The following is an 18,923-nucleotide window of genomic DNA, read 5'->3' on the forward strand; positions in this document are numbered from 1 at the left end:
TTTCCCGAGTGCATAGAGGATCATGGAGTATATCCTAAAGGTCATTGAAATCGCGAAATTTTTCCGGTCTCTAGTAATCAGCTTTCTACGTAAATTTAAGGTGAAATTTTTCTAACGGTTTAAGAACTCGGGCAAACGTCAACTCCATATTGGCTGCCGAGTTGTTTCAACTGGACAAACATGTGATTCGCAGGGACAGAAAAACAAATCGCTGATTAATTTCGCGATAGGCTGAAATTCAAACAGTTATACCTTAGTGTCTGCTGTTGGCTCACAACTCATCTGGAGGACTCTGGGCCAATGAGAAACCCACAACCAAAAAAGTAGCGAATCACAAGCTGCTAAATTGGGTCGTCTCACAAGACAGCAGCCAATGAGTGGGTGGCATTTGTCCGAGTGTACGTAGAACTATGGAGTTCATCCTACAATTCATTGAGCCCGCGAATTTTTCCGGTCCCTAGCTATGTCAAACTAAAAAAAAATTAGCACAGAAGTATTTTTGCAAGCAGTATCAAAATATTTGAAATTGCAAGATAGCGTGGCCTTATCCTTGAGTGTAGGGAGTCCTCCACGTTAGCTGTGAGTGGAGATACGGAAATTTCGCGCTTTCATTAAGTCCGCAAGTTATAATGCAAACCACACTCTCCCACTCCGTTCGTGATTGGGCCGCAGTTATCTGGACACGCCCCTCTTCGACCGCGAGCCAACGAGGCCCAGCCAGGAGAGACGTAAGTGGGAATCAGGTAGTTCCAAATAACAAGGATAAAAAAAATGTTCTCGCTAAGAAATTAACCACTGTGAAAGTAAACATAGGTTGAGCACACTTTGAATTCTACCCTGAGGCCAGACGAATCCGCGAAATGTCCGGATAGGGGCAGCACAATGTTATAGGTACTTGGAGGTCAGCCTATCACGAAATGAATGCGTATGGGCATGCAGATTTCGCGAAAAAAAATTTGAGACCAGATGAAAGTTAAAACACTATAGCATCGTCTGTGTTTCGTGATTGGACGAGTTTCTCCCGGGTACATATCGATTGTTACAACACCAATCACAGTGATTCAGTGCGGAAGCAAACGCGTCCTGTGTGGCCCCGGTCAAATAAGGAAACGACTTCTCTCGCTAGACGACCGCCAATCACAGGGAAGAAACCACAGGTGCGGGTATACCTTAATAATGTTCGCAGGTTTTCACGGCCATTGTCTGAAGCAGGTTGGCTTCTGGGTTGTAGCCGTGTTATTGGCGAATAATTCACCGACGTTTCGGTCGACATTGCAGTCGCCATCATCAGGGAGCAGTTACCTAGTGAGGTAACTGGTAAGAACCTCAGTAGGTAACTGCTCCCTGATGATGGCGACTGCAATGTTGACCGAAACGTCGGTGAATTATTAGAGACAGGAAAAATTCGCGGATTCATTCGGCGATAGGCTAAAATCCAAATACATATACCTTGTAGATGATTTTGCTATTGGCTTACTGTTCATCTGGACGAATCCTAACCAATTATAAACCCTCGACCAAAGAAGGATCGAGTCACAGTCAAACCAGCTGGGACGACTTACAAGTCGGCAGCCCATGAACTTGCGTTACTTGCCCGAGTGTACAGGGGAATGCGTAGACTATCCTGAAGGCAATCGAAACCTCGAATTTTTCCGGTTCCTATGAAAAGAGACTGGAAAATTCGCGGATTCATTTCGTGATAGGCTGAAATTCAAACATGTGTACAATTCTGCTGGTTCTGCTATTGGCTCGCAGTTTAACTGGAGCTCTCTGGGCCAATGAGAGACTATCGACCAAAGAAGCGTCGAATCACAAGCTACCCAGTGGAGACGCCTCACAAATTAGTACCCAATGAACACGCGTGTTTACTTGAGAAATGCAGAGAATAATGGAGGCTATCCTAGAGGTTATTGAATCCGCGAATTTGTCCGGTCTCTACCTATGAATTATTCGCCAAGGACACGGCTACAACCCAAAAGCCAAGCTACTACTTACTACTGAGGGTATACCTAGTTGTAGTCTAATATGTGTTCAGATCTTTTCGCGAAAAAATGCCTGCCCCTATGAATGCGCGAATTTTTCCGGTCCCTACCAATCAACGTGTTGCATAAACGTTCGCCCTGGTCGCAGACGGACAAGAGCGCCAGCTTGTAAACCAGCGGCCTCTGGGTCGCTGACCTGTGACCTGTGACACAAGTCTGTCGTCAGCGAGGGGTCGCGCCCCGCACAGGTGACCTCTGCGAGGGACTCCCCCCCAGAGGAGATATCTGCTATCGCGGCTGGAGTCGCGGGGGCGCGGAATTAAAACAACCGACGAAGCCAATGCGTTATCGCGGCGCCGCGGATTCCCATTCGCCCTTTGTAGCGACTTCATTACCAGCGGCGGCCGCTCCGATAATTATTTTCCTCATTAACGGTCATTCCAGATCGTCGCACAGTCATTTATTCTTTCATTACTCACTATTCATTTGTTGTTGCATTTGCGTGATAGTGTAATCCTTTTTTTTTTTTTTCCTTAAATCAGTATAACACACCAGTGGTCGGGCTTTGTTAATTATTATTTAATAACAGTTGAATTGAGCGGATATGGTAGACTTTTTGAAATTTCAGGACAAACAACATTACGAGTATCTAAACAAATAAATGTTAATTTCGTAATTAAAAACATGGAAATATTTGCGGATAAGTAACACATCAAAAAAAAATGTTTGAAAGTAAATATGGTACTCCCAATTCTTCAATGAAATAATTTTGTCACAGCCAAAAATTCTGCGGTGGTTGTAGAACTTTATGTTCATTTTAACATAATCCAGACGTCCAGTGTTCCATTTTAATACTTTCTCTATTAGTAGATACCTGTAAAATTCGCGGATTCATTTCGCGATAGGATAAGGTCCAAATACTTTTGACATTATTTTGCTTCAGTGATAGGGCCACAGTTTATCTGAAGGACTCTGGGCCAATGAAAAATCTTTAACAGAAGAATTAGCGAATCACGATCATTCCAGTCAACAGGTGTTACGAGTCGGTAACCAATCAGCAGATGTAATTTGCAAGAGTGCATAGAGGATCATGGAGTCTATCCTTTAAGGGATTTGAAATCGCGAATTTTACAGGTCTCTATTTATAAGTTAAAACACTGTAGCACCGTCTGTGTTTCGTGATTGGGTGAGTTTATTTCAGGCGCATGTAGATTGTCATGACACCAATCACAGTGATTCAGTGCGGAAGTAGACGCGTCCTGAGTGGGTGAGACGACGACTTCTCTCGCAGACGGCCGCCAATCACAAGGAAGATACCACAAACGCGGGTATACCTAGTTGCAGTCTAATAAGTGTTTATCTCTTTACGCGAAAAATACCTACCCTCTACCCCTTGGTGAAAATAAAAATTATGAAAATGTGTTATCATTAGAGACCCGTGAATTTAGCGGATTCAATGACATCCAGGATAGACTCCAATATCCTCTACACACTCGGGCAAATGCCAACTGTTCATTGGCTGTTGACTTGTGAGTTGTCTGGACTGGGTGGCCTGTGATTCGACACTTCTATGAGTGAAGGTCTCTAATTGGCCCTCAGTCCTCCAGATTAACAGTGAACCAATGACAGAAGCAGCACTAAGGTATAATTATTTGAATTTTAGCATAACACGAAATGAATCCGCGAAATTCACGGGTCTCTAGTTATCATTGCCGATAGTATTCGGAACACATCTTTTAAGTAGAGACTGGAAAAATTCGCGAGTTCAATGACCTCCAGGATAGATTCCACGATTATCTGCCTACTTGGGCAAACGGTGCCCTTTCATTGGGTACTGAATTATGAGGCGTCTCAAGTGGGTAACTTGTGGTTGGATACCTCTTTGATTGATTGTCTCTAATTGGCCAAGAGTCCTACATATATTAACAGTGAACCAATAGCAGAAGCAGCACAACGGTATAATTATTTGAATTTTAGCATATCACGATGTGAACGCGCGAAATTTTACGGTCTCTACTTTCAAGCCCGGTGGTGTGAATCTGGCAACAGCGCACTGCAGTCCAGGCGTGGGGCAGAACTGTCGGCGCCCGGGGCTGGAAGCTGCGCGCGGGACTACCTTGTCGCCGATGGGCGGACACACTTCCTGCCGTCTCGGCGCGCCGCCGCGGTGTCTTGTCGGCGGAAGCGGTCGGCCAGACCGCCGGGAGACCAGCCCTTCCTCCCGAGACCCGACTGCACATCTGTTTCTCTGCACACGAAAACAACTGCATCGCTACAGACCGCGGGAAATTCGCTGATTCATTCGGCGATAGGCTAAAATTCAAATACATACACCTTGTAGATGATTTTGCTATTGGCTTACTGTTAATCTGGACGAATCTCAACCAGTCATAAACCCTCAACCAAAGAAGGATCGAATCACAGTCAAACCAGCTGGGACGACTTACAAGTCGGCAGCCAATGAACTTGGCGCTACTTGCCCGAGTGTACAGGAGATTGCGTGGACTATCCTGAAGGCCATCGAAACCGCGAATTTTTCCGGTCCCTACCCATTATCTAATGACAAATGTCGTTCAAACGCAAAAAAATAATAATAATAACCTACGCGAACTTTGCAGGTGATTATTGAGGGGTAAAAAAGAAATGGAAAAACACTTTGAAAATTCCAGGCATGAAAAAAAAATTTTTACTTTACGAAGCTGAACAGCGGGGAGACAGCCAAGCCAAGAGGGGCGCGGAGAAAATTGCTCGAACAGGTAACGGGCGCTTACGTCGCACAGACTTGCGCGCAAGTTAACGACCGAAGAAAGGAGGGCAAATTAACATAACCCAATTTGCAGTTTATCGGGGATGCAGACGCGAGTGACTGCATTTGCAAATTTTTTTTTTTTTTTCTTTTTCGAGAAGTAAGTTATTAAAATTCCCCCCGACCAGCGTAACTTGGGCGAGTGCACACACGTGACCGGGTTGGCTGATGTAAGCTGTTCTCCCGCGGCGCGAGGAGGAGGGGGGGGGAATTAATGCATTTAGATGGGACGGCGAAAGGCGGACGGATTCTGTTAGCGCTGGGAAGGTACAGCAGTCCACCGGACGAAGTCGAGCTTAATCTCGGAGCACAAAGAGAGCCAGCGGGGAATATCTTCGGTCGCCGCTGACGTAAAAGAAAGAAAAGAGCGGTGATCGAACCCGATTATTTTTTTCTTTTAAAGAAGGAATCTTCCATCCCCCATAAATGCTAAAGAAAACCTTGCACGCAGAGTCAACTCGATTTAACCCTGATATTGGGTTGAATAAGTAGCTTCCGAACAGGCATAGGACATTCTCAAAAGTTTTGAAACTACAGCAGCTTAAAAATAAATGTGAATTTAAATTTTGTTTCTGTTTGTTACCATAGGTATATAAAAAATAATTTTAAACTATAGTCAATTAATTGGAATATTGTATGTTGTAGGCAAAGCCATAGTATGTAGTCTGTATGTATTCATGTTGTGTGATGTTACAGTGATATTTTTCTTGGCTTGGTACTTAATTTATGTGTGTTGACTGTATTCAATGTCTTTATTTATCTTTTCGTGCCGAACTCGACAACATCGGTTTTTTTAATACATTTTTTGAAGTGAAACTTCTTTACAGCCGGTAGGGTAAGCCGACGCGATGACTCATGAGAGCGTAACGAAAAGTGCAACGCTCATGAGTAGGGTGGTGATTGATCGAGAAGAGGGGTAGGGAGGGTAAAAAAAAAAAAACAAATAAAATAGGCAACTGTAGGACTCTATGGATGTTTTTCTGCGCCATGTTTGTTACAAACGTCTACTTTGTTGTTTAGTTTTAACCCTCAATTAAATTATTTAACATGTTTTCCTTCTTTCAGCTGTATTATAGAAGTGTGAAGTTTCACTTGTATCGCCTTTTGCGGCCATGTACCAATTTTTTTTAACTTTTTTTTATTTCAATGTATAAAATATGTATTGCCTATCCTAAATATGCATATAAATAAAATTTAAAAAAAATTGTAAGAAAATATTTTGTCATCATAAATCAAAAGTTACTAAAAAAAATGATCATATATGACCTACTTTTATCTTCCTTGATATATTTTTGCCAATGTTTGTTTGGACATTCCCCTCTACAGCTAGCGGTGAAGTGAGCGAATCACATCGATCTAGTATTTAAAAAAAAGGGGGTTGTCTGTAAAGTCGGTTTACGGACGATAATTTTACGTGATAACGTCGTAAGAAAACATTGATGAAAAATTACATACTTTTTTTAATTTTCAAATATTATTTACAGTTTTTTGCAAATTTAATTTAAAAAATTTGTTTAAATATAATCACGAACAATAAGTTTTAAAAAAGCCAGCCTTAACCTGTTTGATATTATGGAAGATTTTCTCGCACGGTGGTTGGCCGGTTCTTGCACACTCGGCTCAGGCGGAACGTGACAATTTTTCGTGCGTGCAGCCGGCGTTCATCGATTTACAAGTAGACACCTGAAAAATTGATAGGCTAGAATCCAAATACATTTGCCTTTTTTGCTGCTTCAGTGATTGGGCAACAGTTTATCTGAAGGACTCTGGACCAATGAAAAACAATCGACAAAAGAAGTATCGAATCACAAGCTTCCCCGTTAACACGTGTCACGAGTCAGTAGCCAATCAGCAGGTGTAATCTGCACAAGTACATAGAGGATCATGGAGTCTATCCTAGAGGTCGTTGAAAACGCGAATTTTTCCGGTCCCTATATATAAGACGTTTTCACGTCAAGAAAGGGAACGTTCTGCGGTAAGAAATCAGCCGAAATAGAAAACCACATGTAGGCACAGTACACACAGGTCGTACGCTCGATGAACTCGCGGAATGTCCGGGCTCCGTGCGCGCGGTCTCGTGACGTAGATCGCTACGAACAAACGCTACGAACAAACGCACGAACAAGTCTGGGACGATAGCCCAGACGGCGAGGACAAGTCCACCGCCAGACTGCAGAAGAAGGAGCGACAGAGGAATGGCCGGAGGATCAGAAGTGGTTGGGAGATCCACGGAAGAGTAAACGGGAAGGATTCCCCCGGGGAAAGCCAGGAATTGCTTGAAAGAAAGAAGCAATCTCGGGACGCAGTTTGCGAACCTTGTATCAGGTGCAGGAAGACTTGAAAAGAAAAAAAAAATGCTGGAAAATACTAGAGTTAACTCGTGGTGTAGAAGGTGAAGGAGGCTATTTTCACAACTCTCTTTAAGAGGGATATTTTAGATTGACCATTTGACAAAAATATGTTATTTAGTTATTTGCAAACCAAATTACGAATTTTAAAACTTTTGACAAACTAATTCAACTTACACCATCTAATCATGTTCTCACGTTAGCCTAGATAATTATATTAAAATTTATTTTATTATCAATTTTCAAAATAAAATATAAGTCTTAAACATTTTTTTAAACAATATAAAACCAAGTTTACTACGCACAATATGTCATATTTAGAAATCGTAAAAATTCGTGGTTTCATTTCACGAAAGGCTAGAATACAAATACTTAGACCTTTGTGCCGCTTATGCTATTGGCTGACGGGCATCTGAAGGACTCTGGGCCAATGAGAAACCCTCAACCAAAGAAGTGGCGAGCCACGGGCAAACCAGACGAGACTCCTCACCAGCAGCCAATGAGCAGTTGGTTCCTAAGCATCTGGAGGACTGTGCAGTCTATCCTGGAGGTCTCAGAACCAGGCCCTATCTATAAGTAGGGACCGGAAAAATTCGCGCGTTCAATGACTAGAGGCCGGAAAAATTCGTGGATTCATTTCGCGTTACGCTAAAATTCAAATACATATACCTTTAAGCTGCTTTTGTTATTGTTTCACTGTTCATCCGGACGACTCTGGGCCGATGGGAAACACTCAACCAAAGAAGTATCGTATCACAAGCAAACTAGTTTAGACGACTCACAAGTCAGCAGCCAATGAACATGCGTTATTTTCCCAAGTATACTGAGGACTGTCTAGTCTATCCTGAAGGTAATCGAAACCGCGAATTTTTCCAGTCCCTATCAATGACATTAAGAATAGACTTCACAACCATCTACATACCCGGGCAAATGTCACCGCTCATCGGCTGTTCACTTGTGAAACGTCTCAATTGAGTAACTGGTGATTCGATACTATTTTGGTTGAGATTTTTTTTTTTTGATTGGCAATGAGTCGTCCACATCAGCCGCGAGACAATAGCAAAATAGGCACAAAAAAGAGCATAGTCATTTAATAGAGCGACGATTATTAGAGACCGGAGAAACTCAAGAAATCATTTCGTGATAGGCTAAAATCCAAACAGTTATAGTAAATAAAATAATGAAAATCTGTATATATGCTGAATGTTTATTCTAATTAATTTTAATTATTTATTTAATGGTGTAATAATTTATAATGCAAATAAACTATACATACGGGAACATAACCTCACAAACACTCCCACAATACTAACCTTCCACATACACTCCCTGCCAGCTTTGAATATATATATACTGTATAGAAGTCGCGAGTGGATAGGATTTACTCTACGTTTTTCAGAAGCTTATGATGAGCAGCTTGGGAACTTCACCGCTGCAGTGCGCTGCCGTAACGCCCTGTATCGTCTTAGTTGTTATTTACACGTTAGAGCGCAGCACTGTCGCCCGCTGTCATTCCCCGCACCCCCAATCCATCATTCACTGCAGCTCAACGTTGTTCAACGGGAGGGGGAAGGGGTGTTTTAAGAGTTCGACACTTGTCCGCTAGGGACCACCACAAGTCGATGCCCTAGAGATGGTGGCGATTGCGGCGGTGAATTAACCAACTACCTCAAAACCGTATTAGAAATTTTAACCTGGGCTGGCGACTTCTATACAGTATATATATTCAAAGCTGCCAGCGATCGTGGAAGCTACCAAGCAACCTGACATCTGTATGCATACGGAAACGTAACCTCACTTGTTTGAATACACTTTTAAATACATTTTTTTAAGCTTATAAACAAAATTTTCTATCTCTAATATTCTCAAAAAAAAATATATATATTTAATGATATGGAACAGTATTAAATATAAATAATTTAAAAGCACATAGATTATGTTTATGTGTGTGTAGCCTTTATTTCATGCATGGTGCTCGCGCATCGTATAAATTCACTCTCATAATTTTTTTTCATAATTTTTTTTCAAGACGCGCCCAAAGAAGTATAACTAGAGACCGGAAAAATTCGCGGGTTCGATGACATCTACGATATCCTCTGCATTTCTCAAGTAAACACGCCTGTTCATTGGGTACTAATTTGCGAGGCGTCTCCACTGGGTAGCTTGTGATTCGACGCTTCTTTGGTCGATAGTATCTCATTGGCCCATAGAGCTCCAGTTAAACTGCGAGCCAATAGCATAACCAGCAGAATTGTACACATGTTTGAATTTCAGCGTATCGCGAAATGAATCCGCGAATTTTTCCGGTCTCTAGGTATAACTTCTTTAAAAAAAAAATCACGCGCTACACGAGCATCTCGGTCTGCGTGCTTACCGAACATCGCTCGGAATCAAAAGTCGAAGAGGGTCCCCCCACCCCGGGTGATCTTCCGAGGACCCCGCGAGGGTCGCGCTAGTCCAGTCGGACGCCCCACGGAACACGGCGCCATCTTGAACGCGCTTGCTCGCGGGACGCCTGTGCCCGAATCCCGACCCCCGGTCTTAGAGGAGGGCGGAAGGGGGGAATACGACCGTCGACCGCGATCATTTTTATCGTCCCGCCGCGCCGCTGCGGCAGGTTCGTGGGAGCGAGCGGGGTGAAGTGTTTTGCGGAGGGGGGAAGGGGAAGGAAGGAGAGGAAGGAATGAAATTGTGCTTGTTATCTGTACAGCGCTCTCTCTCTCTCTCTCTCTCTCTCTCGCGGTGCCGGAAATCCATTACGCCAAGCCCTCCAGACCGCCCCGCCCTGAATGAATGCAATCCTCGCGAGATGGGAGGACATAAGGTGGAGCGCGCGAGAGGGAAAGAGAGCATCCTGCGCGGATTCCAATAAAACTCCTTTTCGCCGGCGAAGAGAACCGCGCCGGCAACGACACGGGGATGGATCGCGAGGGCAGAAATGATAATCATTAAGTGCTTCCTCTTCAAAAAAAAAGAAAGAAAAAAAAACCTCTCCTTTCCCCGAACCCCTCTCCCGGCAAACACGTAACCAGAAGACGTTCATTTCCGCAGCCGCAGAAGTTCCCTCTGCCCCCCCCCCCCCCCGCGTGCAAATGCAATCCCGCGACACCAGTGCCCTCTGTTTAACGGCCGTAAACGTGTAGAAAGCGCTGCAGTCGATATCTGCCGTGTATCGAGATATGCATGAATCATTGGCGGGGCTCCTTAGTTCTTAATATTAATATAACTAGGGACCGGAAAAATTTGCGTTTTCAATGACCTCTAGGATAGACTCCATGATCCTCTATGTACTTGTGCAGATTACACCTGCTGATTGGCTACTGACTCGTGACACGTGTTAACGGGGAAGCTTGTGATTCGATACTTCTTTTGTCGAACGAACGTTTTTCATTGGTCCAGAGTCCTTCAGATAAACTGTTGCCCAATCACTGAAGCAGAAAAAAAAGGCAAATGTATTTGGATTCTAGCCTATCGAGGAATGAACCCGCGAATTTTTCAGGTCTCTAAATATAACTTATCAATACACACGGGCTGAGTCTGAGTTCGACCGAAAAAAATTTATATATATATATATATATATATATATATATATATATATATTTGTTTCCGTTTGTTTGATTGTTTGTTTGTTTCTTATACAAATACACTTTTCTACTCCAATCTCGTGTAAATTTTTTTTTATACTTTTATTTTAAAAACACGAGAAAGATCACTGTCTACGTGAGATTTCGAGTAAACCACACGTTGAAGTCGAATTGTAATACTTTCTGATCGCTATTGCATTGTTGATGCCTTCTGCGTCTTCGTGGCAATATTTACATATGTATATGTATGTATGTACATACATACATACATACATACATACATACATACATACATACACAATAACACACACGCCTGGTGGTTGGTTACTCTTGCCTTGCCTTCCATTCCTTTTTTTACTGAAGGAAAATTAACTTTAAAATAAAAATATATAATATTATATATATATATTCGCTTTCTCGGTTCAGATTTTTTTTTTTCAAAATGTTAACCGTCGTAGTAATTTCTATTCGAAATTTCAGACTGGAATCACCTTGAAAAGAGATTCTGACGGTATCGTGTGTTGGAATACTTTGTTACCTCATAATCTCGGTGTCAAAACGAGAGCATGAGTACGTGTAGTCCCGTCTCTTGCAAGGAACGTGCAGTCGGCGAGAACGGGGCAAGAGGCCTCGCTCAGAGAGCCCCCCCCCCCCCCCCCCTTCTTCATCGTCCAGCCACCGGGGCTCAGCGGACAGATAGACCTAGAGGCGGCGACCACTCTCGACTTGGACAGGATTTGACTGTGCCTCTTCCCTTCGGGGAAATGGCGGGCGTGTTTCCTCGAACCGAGCGGAGTCATACCTGCGAGAGTGTTCCCGCGCGAGTCGGCGAGACAGGAAAGAAATACATACCTCCCCCTCCCCTCCACATCCCGCTCCCCCGCCGTGACGTAGTAGTCTGGGGCGCGTTTGTGTTGGCAGCAAGCGCAAGGCTGCGAACCGGCGCGCAGTGTGACAACTTAGAAACACACAAAGATATAACTGACTAAGTTATGCCTGTTTTCCATGTTGTGTGTTTACACGTTGTTACGATTCCAAGTTACTTGTTACTAGGTTATGACAGTTCTAAGTTGTGTGTTTCTAAGCTGTGATAGTTCTAAGTCATGTGGTTCTGCGTTGTGGGAAATCTAAGTTATTGCAGTTCTAAGTTTTGATATGTTTCGATCACGAGTTTATTATAAGTTATGATTTTCTAATTTACGAAGTTTCTAAGTTATGTGTGGATCCCGCGTGCAGGACACCTATGAGATCTCGTTGGTAACCACGCCATTACATGGCGGAGAAATAAAGATAAATGCATAATGCGATTCCCTTGAAATTTTTCAAGAATCTGTACGAGTGTATCGAGAGAAGAAGAAGAAAAAAAAATGCGTTCTAGCCATTTTTCACTCTTCCAAAAATATAATTCCAAAACGAAATCCGGAAGCAGGACTATTCGTCCGCCCTCGGCGTATCCTTATAAGCTTTACTTAAACATAAACCATTTGGATATCTTGAACAGTTTTTCAAATCACGTGGTTTTTATATTGTAAAGTTCTGCACACTGCGTGTATGCCCGGGGACTCGTGCGCACGATATATCACACTGAGCGAATATGTGCTGGAAATATTTGTGGCAGTACAGCAAATATAAGGAAGGTGTCGGGTTAAAGTTTTAGAAATAGGTAGCTCTTAAATAAAAAAACGCAATGACCAAAAAAAAAGGGGTGGTGAATCAAAATTGCGTGTAAGACTGAGCCAGTGATAAATCTTAAAAGGCGCATTAATTAATTTTTGACGTGACAACGTCTAATAAATCGATAAACGCCGGTTGCACGCAAGAAAAAGTGTTCCGTAACACACATTGTCCCGTTACGCTGTGTCCCGTTACGCTCATTGTACGCTTGCGCCGCATCTATTTATCTTCCACTCGATTGGAACAACCATCGATTTTACTTTTTCGAGGCACATTAAACTTGAAACACTCCCATTCGTTTCCTACTTTTCCTATCATCGTCCTATCCTTAACTGAATAACACAGATTGGAAGAAGTTAAATAGCAAACATGTATAAAAGTTATAGTTAAAATAATCTCTTCGTTAAGTAAGAAACATATTTGAATTAATGATTGCAAATAAAAGTAAATTTATCAATTAAATTGTAGATTTCATTTCACTCCTTCTTTGTATCCATACAAAATAGAGATAATTCAATACAAATGATTAAATTTTAATTCAAAAATGTATGCAATCATTTCGTCAATGTTTTGTTATGACGTTGTCACGTAAAACTATCGTCCGTATACCGACTTTACAGACAACCAATTATTTTTCCCCCGTGACGAAGGTAAAATGGACGTTCCCGCACAAAATGGCGGCGGGAAACAGCTCAGCGCCCGCCCGGGTTGCAGACACAACAGTGTTCCTTTGTGCGGGGAGGGAGGGGGTGCGTCCTTTTACGTCCTTCGGGCTTTGTTTCCCTCGCGATAGAGACATGACCCGAGGAGACACGAGACGCCCTGGAGAGACTTGCGGCAGGACAGGGGCCAAAGGAAAACAGAAGGGAAAACGCTGACGTGGAAAGGAAAGGGCGTAAAGGGAGAACTCAGCGGAGAGGAGACACACACAAACGGGCTCTTTGTATTGGATTCCCCCCCCCCCCCCCCGCAGTGAGAACTATAAATATCTAGAAATGAGGCTGTACAGTTTTGCGTCTCCCAAAAAAAAGGACAAAAAGGATGTTCGTCCTTTCTAATCCTCCTGCCACGACCTCCTCCTCAGTTGCAATATATCCCGCAGCTGCTTTCCCGTCGCAATATCGCGGTAATACCGCGCGATATCGCCCCCGGTCCCATCCGGGAGTTTTATTGAACGGCCCATCGAATGATATTCAAAAAAAGGAGAAGCGTGTGATGTTTTATGAACGATCATATGACTCGTATACGTCGCGTGTTCGGGCGGAAGTCCATGCGAGGGAGACAGTTTGGCGATTACCACCCTTTTTACCCCTTATCCCCCCTCCTTGTCAACCCACCCCGGTCCCTCGAGATTTATGGTCGTTTTCTTATGATTTCTTCTACATTCCGGGACAGTTGTAAATCCGCTTCTATAACAAATTAAATATACATCATCGGCGCTCCGGCCCCCAGCTTCAGAGACAGCGGCTAACTCACGAAGCACTCCCGTCACAGCCATGACAGATCTATTTTCATCTTAACCTAACTAAAAACTAAGTGTATTTGGGAGCAGTCTGGGCAGGGTGTCCACAAGGAAAAAAAAATTTCGTACCAATTTAGGCGAGAAAAAAGTACTAGATTTGAAAAAAAAAATGTACTAAATTATAATTTGTTATGGTTTTAACAATTTAGGCAGTTATTATGACATTGCGACGCTCTAACTTAAATATCACACCACACACACATACGTTCCGCAGTTTTTAAAAATAATCACGCTTAATAATAAAACATATTGTAGTTACTGTAATATTATTATATTAAAGAAAAAAGTACTAGATCTGAGCGTAAATGCACTGGACCACTAAAAAAAACTTATAACAGTACTAGATCTAGTAGGAAAGTACTAACTGTGGACACCCTGGATCCAGGTCAGGGAGGGACCCAGGTGCATCTCAGACCAAAGCCTGTTCGTCTGGCCATGCAGGGATCAGCCATGCTGGGAGAGTTGCTCTGTGCGGGGAATGGCCAGCCATGGCAGCGATTGGCGCCATGACTAACTCCCCTATCTTCAAACTAGCTCAAGACTATGGCAAGTTCCTGCGCAGACACAGGGACAGACATAGGTGATGGAAGGGCATGCCTGTACAGGATTCAGAAGTTAAAGTTTGGACAGAGTATATAAAAGAGTCTACCACGCAGAGGGTTTGGGAACTTGGACTGGTGGTCCGCTTTCATGTGTTGCATACAATGCTGTATTCATGACCAGATGCGCTCGCAGCAGCCAGTCAGCAACTACTACCAGAGAAGAAAGAAAAGCAGACAAACTTACACACTAGACTCATGTCAAGAATAATTAGTTTCTATGATACGCACAGCTCACAGCCGAGGCTTGTGCGCACTGAAATTAAATTGACCTTTTTTTGACGAGACAACGTCTAATAAATCGATGAACGCCGGCTGCACGCACGAAAAAGGATGACTCATAGTCCTGTTACGCACATTGTCCCGTTGCGCTTTGTCCCGTTACGCTCATTGTACGCTTGCGCTGCATCTATTTCTCTTCCACTCGATTGGAACAGCCATCGATTTTACTTTTTCGAGCCACATTAAACTTGAAACACTCCCATTCGTTTCCTACTTTTCCTATCATCGTCCTATCCTTAACAGAATAACACAGATTGGAAGAAGTTAAATAGCGAACATGTATAAAAGCTATAGTTAAAATAATCTCTTCGTTAAAGTAATAAACACATTTGAATTAATGAGTGCAAATAGAAGTAAATTTATCAATTAAATTGTTGATTTAATTTCACTCCTTCTTTGTGTCCATACAAAATAGTGATAATTCAATAAAAATTATTCAATTTTATTCATAAAAGTATGCAATCATTTCATCAATGTTTTGTTATGACGTCACGTTAAACTATCGTCCGTAAACCGACTTTACAGACAACCAATTTTTTTTTATTGCGCCAAGTATATATAACTTCTAACGCGACTATTATAAATAAACCGCTATGCTTCAAAAAAGCGCAGCTAGGATGTGGTAGCTTCCCGGACGCCATCCAAGCCCTGCGCCGCTCTGCCGCAGCGAGCAGCAGATGTCTCGCCGCCTCGCAGGCGCTCGATGGTCGACTGTGTTTCGCCCCGGGGGGGCTAGTAGTGGGGGCCTGGGGGGTGCATGGGGGTCGTCATGTTTATCGGCCCCCGCGGAGCCCGCCCCAGGTACTGCGTGAGCAGGCTCGGTCCCAACTACACCGACACACTTCCGCACCACTTGTGGTCTGCAGCAGGGGTCCCCGACATTCAAGCGCTGCTCCAGAAGGGGGGCGGTGGGGGCGATAGCCCCTCCCGAGACCAATTTTATTGATTAGTGTATGTTTATGTTTACTTAAATATTTAATTTCATATGTTAAACTTTTATCTCATCAAAAGTTCCATGGAGCTACTGAGGTTTCTGTATTTGAAACCTGTAATTTGTAAATAATATTCCAAGGCCAATATCTGACCACTAGGGGCATGCAGATTTCGCGAAAAGATTTTGAGACTAGATGAAAGTTAAAAAATTATAGCATCGTCTGTGTTTCGTGATTGGGTGAGTTTCTTTCAGGCGCATATCGATTGTAACAACACCAATCACAGTGATTCATCGCGGAAGCAAACGCGTCCTGAGTGGCCCGGTCAAATAAGGCAACGACTTCTCTCGCTAGACGGCCGCCAATCACAAGGAAGAAACCACAGGTGCGGGTACACCTTGTTGCAGTCTAACGAGTGTTAAGATCTTTTAACGAAAAAAAACATGCCCCTATATATAAGCTATGGTTGGTTTTGAAATTCAGGAAAAATATAATGTCTATTGCAGAATGGAAGATTTATGTGTAATACATACTTATATATAAATTCAGATAAACAACCATAACAAATAAACAATCTAAGACAATCATTTAAAGTTGCTCTTTGTCCATTATCACACTTTCAATATCAGGGTCGATATAACTTATCTCGACAGCGTTTTATTTCGTACTACCTGCAGTGTTGCCACGTGCAACTAGTACATAGTTCGCGTACCCCCGGTTGGGAAAACCATGAGGCGCGGGTTCAATGACCTCCAGGATAGACTCCAATATCCTCTACACACTCGGGCAAATGCCAACTGTTCATTGGCTGCTGACTTGTGAGTCGTCTCGACTGGGTGGCCTGTGATTCGACACTTCTATGAGTGAGGGTCTCTATAATTGGCCCTCATTACTCCAGATTAACAGTGAACCAATGACAGAAGCAGCACTAAGGTATAATTATTTGAATTTTAGCATAACACGAAATGAACCCGCGAATTTTTCATGTCTCTCATCATAGATAAAGTTTTCGAGATAGAACCCTGAGCATCTCAATTATGTTAAATTTAATGAAATTCTACAACCACCGCTGATTTGTTGGCTGAATAAACATTATTTCATTGAAATAATTGGGTGTAGTAACACAACGTAAAAATATGTGGAAAATATATATGTTAGCCTCAATTATTTAAATCATTTTACTGTGGTTATAGAACTTTGTTCAATTTAACTTCATTCAGACGCTCGGCGTTTTATCTTAAATATGTTATTTTTAGAGACCGGAAAAATTCGCGGATTCATTTCGCGATACGCTAAAATTCAAATACATATACCTTTAAGCTGCTTCTGTTATTGGTTCACTGTTCATCCGGACGACTCTGGCCCAATGGGAAATACTCAAAGAAGTATCGTATCACAAGCAAACTAGTTGAGACGACTCATAAGTCAGCAGCCAATGAAAATGCGTTATTTTCCTGAGTATACTGACGACTGTGTAGTCTATCATGCAGGTAATCGAAAACGCAATTTTTTCAAGTCCCTAGTTATTTATTTATTATTTATTTATTACAGTTGTGACATGCACACCAACACCTCATAAAGAGGGTAGCTACTAGGGTGTGCACAATTAAGATGTTGTTCTGACCCAACTTCAAAAACGTATACATACGTATACCAGTCTTGGCAAGCAGTTTAGACCCTTAAACATTATATTTATGTTTTCAACTTGTTTTTGTCGTGACGAACCTGAAGCCGAAATTTGTCGGTCGACTTCAGAATCATTCTGTGTGTACGCAGGGGATTGAATCTGCCGCGAGCAAATAAACCAACCTCCCCTTCCCCTCGTAAGGCGCGGCTAAGCGCCTCCGGGGATGGGTTTCACAAAACCAACCACCAACATATCCCTTTCGCCCGGAGGACGAGAACAAACAAACAAACAAACAAACCCATCAGTAGCGTGGAGTGGTGCAGGTAGCTATTCCTCCGATTTACGACCCGTATCCAATCTCCTGATAACTGGGAGAAAAAAAATTTTGCTGACATGTATAGTCGTGCACAGTAAAAAAAAAAAAAAAGAGTTCGTTGAACTTCGGATTTGTTTGGTTGTAGGGAAGGAGCTCTGACTTGTCTCGCAGTCAACTCTTTACATTTAAGTTACTTTACTGCGCCACAGACTCTCGGAAGTTAATTTCCTTCCCAATGCAGACGATAACAGCTAGGATTATTTTTCGACCTGTAATCGTAATCCTCTTCGTCGACGGACATTTTGATAGGCTCATGTATCGGAAAATTTGTTCCTTTGGGCGACAAAAGAATTCCAAAACGTACCCACACACTGCGAGATTGAACCTGACGTGCTTTGGCAATTCAAAACATTAAGAAACAATTTGCCTAAAATTACAGGAAGACCGCAAAATATAATTTTTGTAAACATTTCCAGACTGATCTTGGGGGTTCGAATACATTCTCAAAAGACTTATTTCTAGGGACCGGAAAAATTCGCGGGTTCAATGAACTGTAGGATGAACTCCTAAGTTCTACGCACACTCAGACAAATGCCACTCACTCATTGGCTGCTGTCTTGTGAGACGTTCCAGCGTAGCAGCCTGTGATTCGATAAAGCTTTGCTTGGGTGTTTCTCATTGGCCCAGAGTTAACCAGGTGAGTTGTGAGTCAATAGCAGAGGCAGCACTGAGGTATTACGATTTGTATTTTAGCCTATCGCGAAATGAATTCGCGAATTTTTCCGGTCTCTACTTAGTTCATAGACAATGCTGAATTAAACATTCTCCGCTGCTATTTTGGTGACATGTGGGTTGAGTCTAAATTCGACTGACTTCCGACTGGAGGTACAACACGACAAAATAAGTTGAAAACAATGTACCACTTATGGTTTAAAATGCTTCCCAAAGTTGGTATACGTCTTTGAAGTTGGGGCTGAACATCATTTTTATTGTAAATAATTTGAATATAAATAAAGATAAGTCAACGGAGTGTCTTATTAAGTTTAGTTTAATTTGTTCACTGTCGCAAATTTATTTAATTTAAATAAATTGGGTGTAGTAAAACGCTACAAAAATATGTTGAAAGTAAAGGTGTTGCCTAAAATTATTTCCATTAAATTTTTTGCTACAGTAACAAAATCAGTCATAATAACCATTCTTCTTTACATTATGGACTAAATTATGCTTGCCAACTTCATTTTCTTCAGTTAT

The 18,923-nt window shown here is 42.4% G+C and overlaps 1 protein-coding gene across 3 annotated transcripts in view; it reads left to right on the forward strand.

Moving 5' to 3' along the window:
- The window catches only part of LOC134537418 (B-cell receptor CD22-like), a 188,280-nt gene that overhangs the window by 71,879 nt on the left and 97,478 nt on the right, over nucleotides 1-18,923 (forward strand). The gene's annotated exons all lie outside the window — the stretch shown is intronic.

This window comes from Bacillus rossius, chromosome 12 (assembly GCF_032445375.1).
Source record: "Bacillus rossius redtenbacheri isolate Brsri chromosome 12, Brsri_v3, whole genome shotgun sequence".
Lineage (NCBI taxonomy): Eukaryota > Metazoa > Arthropoda > Insecta > Phasmatodea > Bacillidae > Bacillus > Bacillus rossius.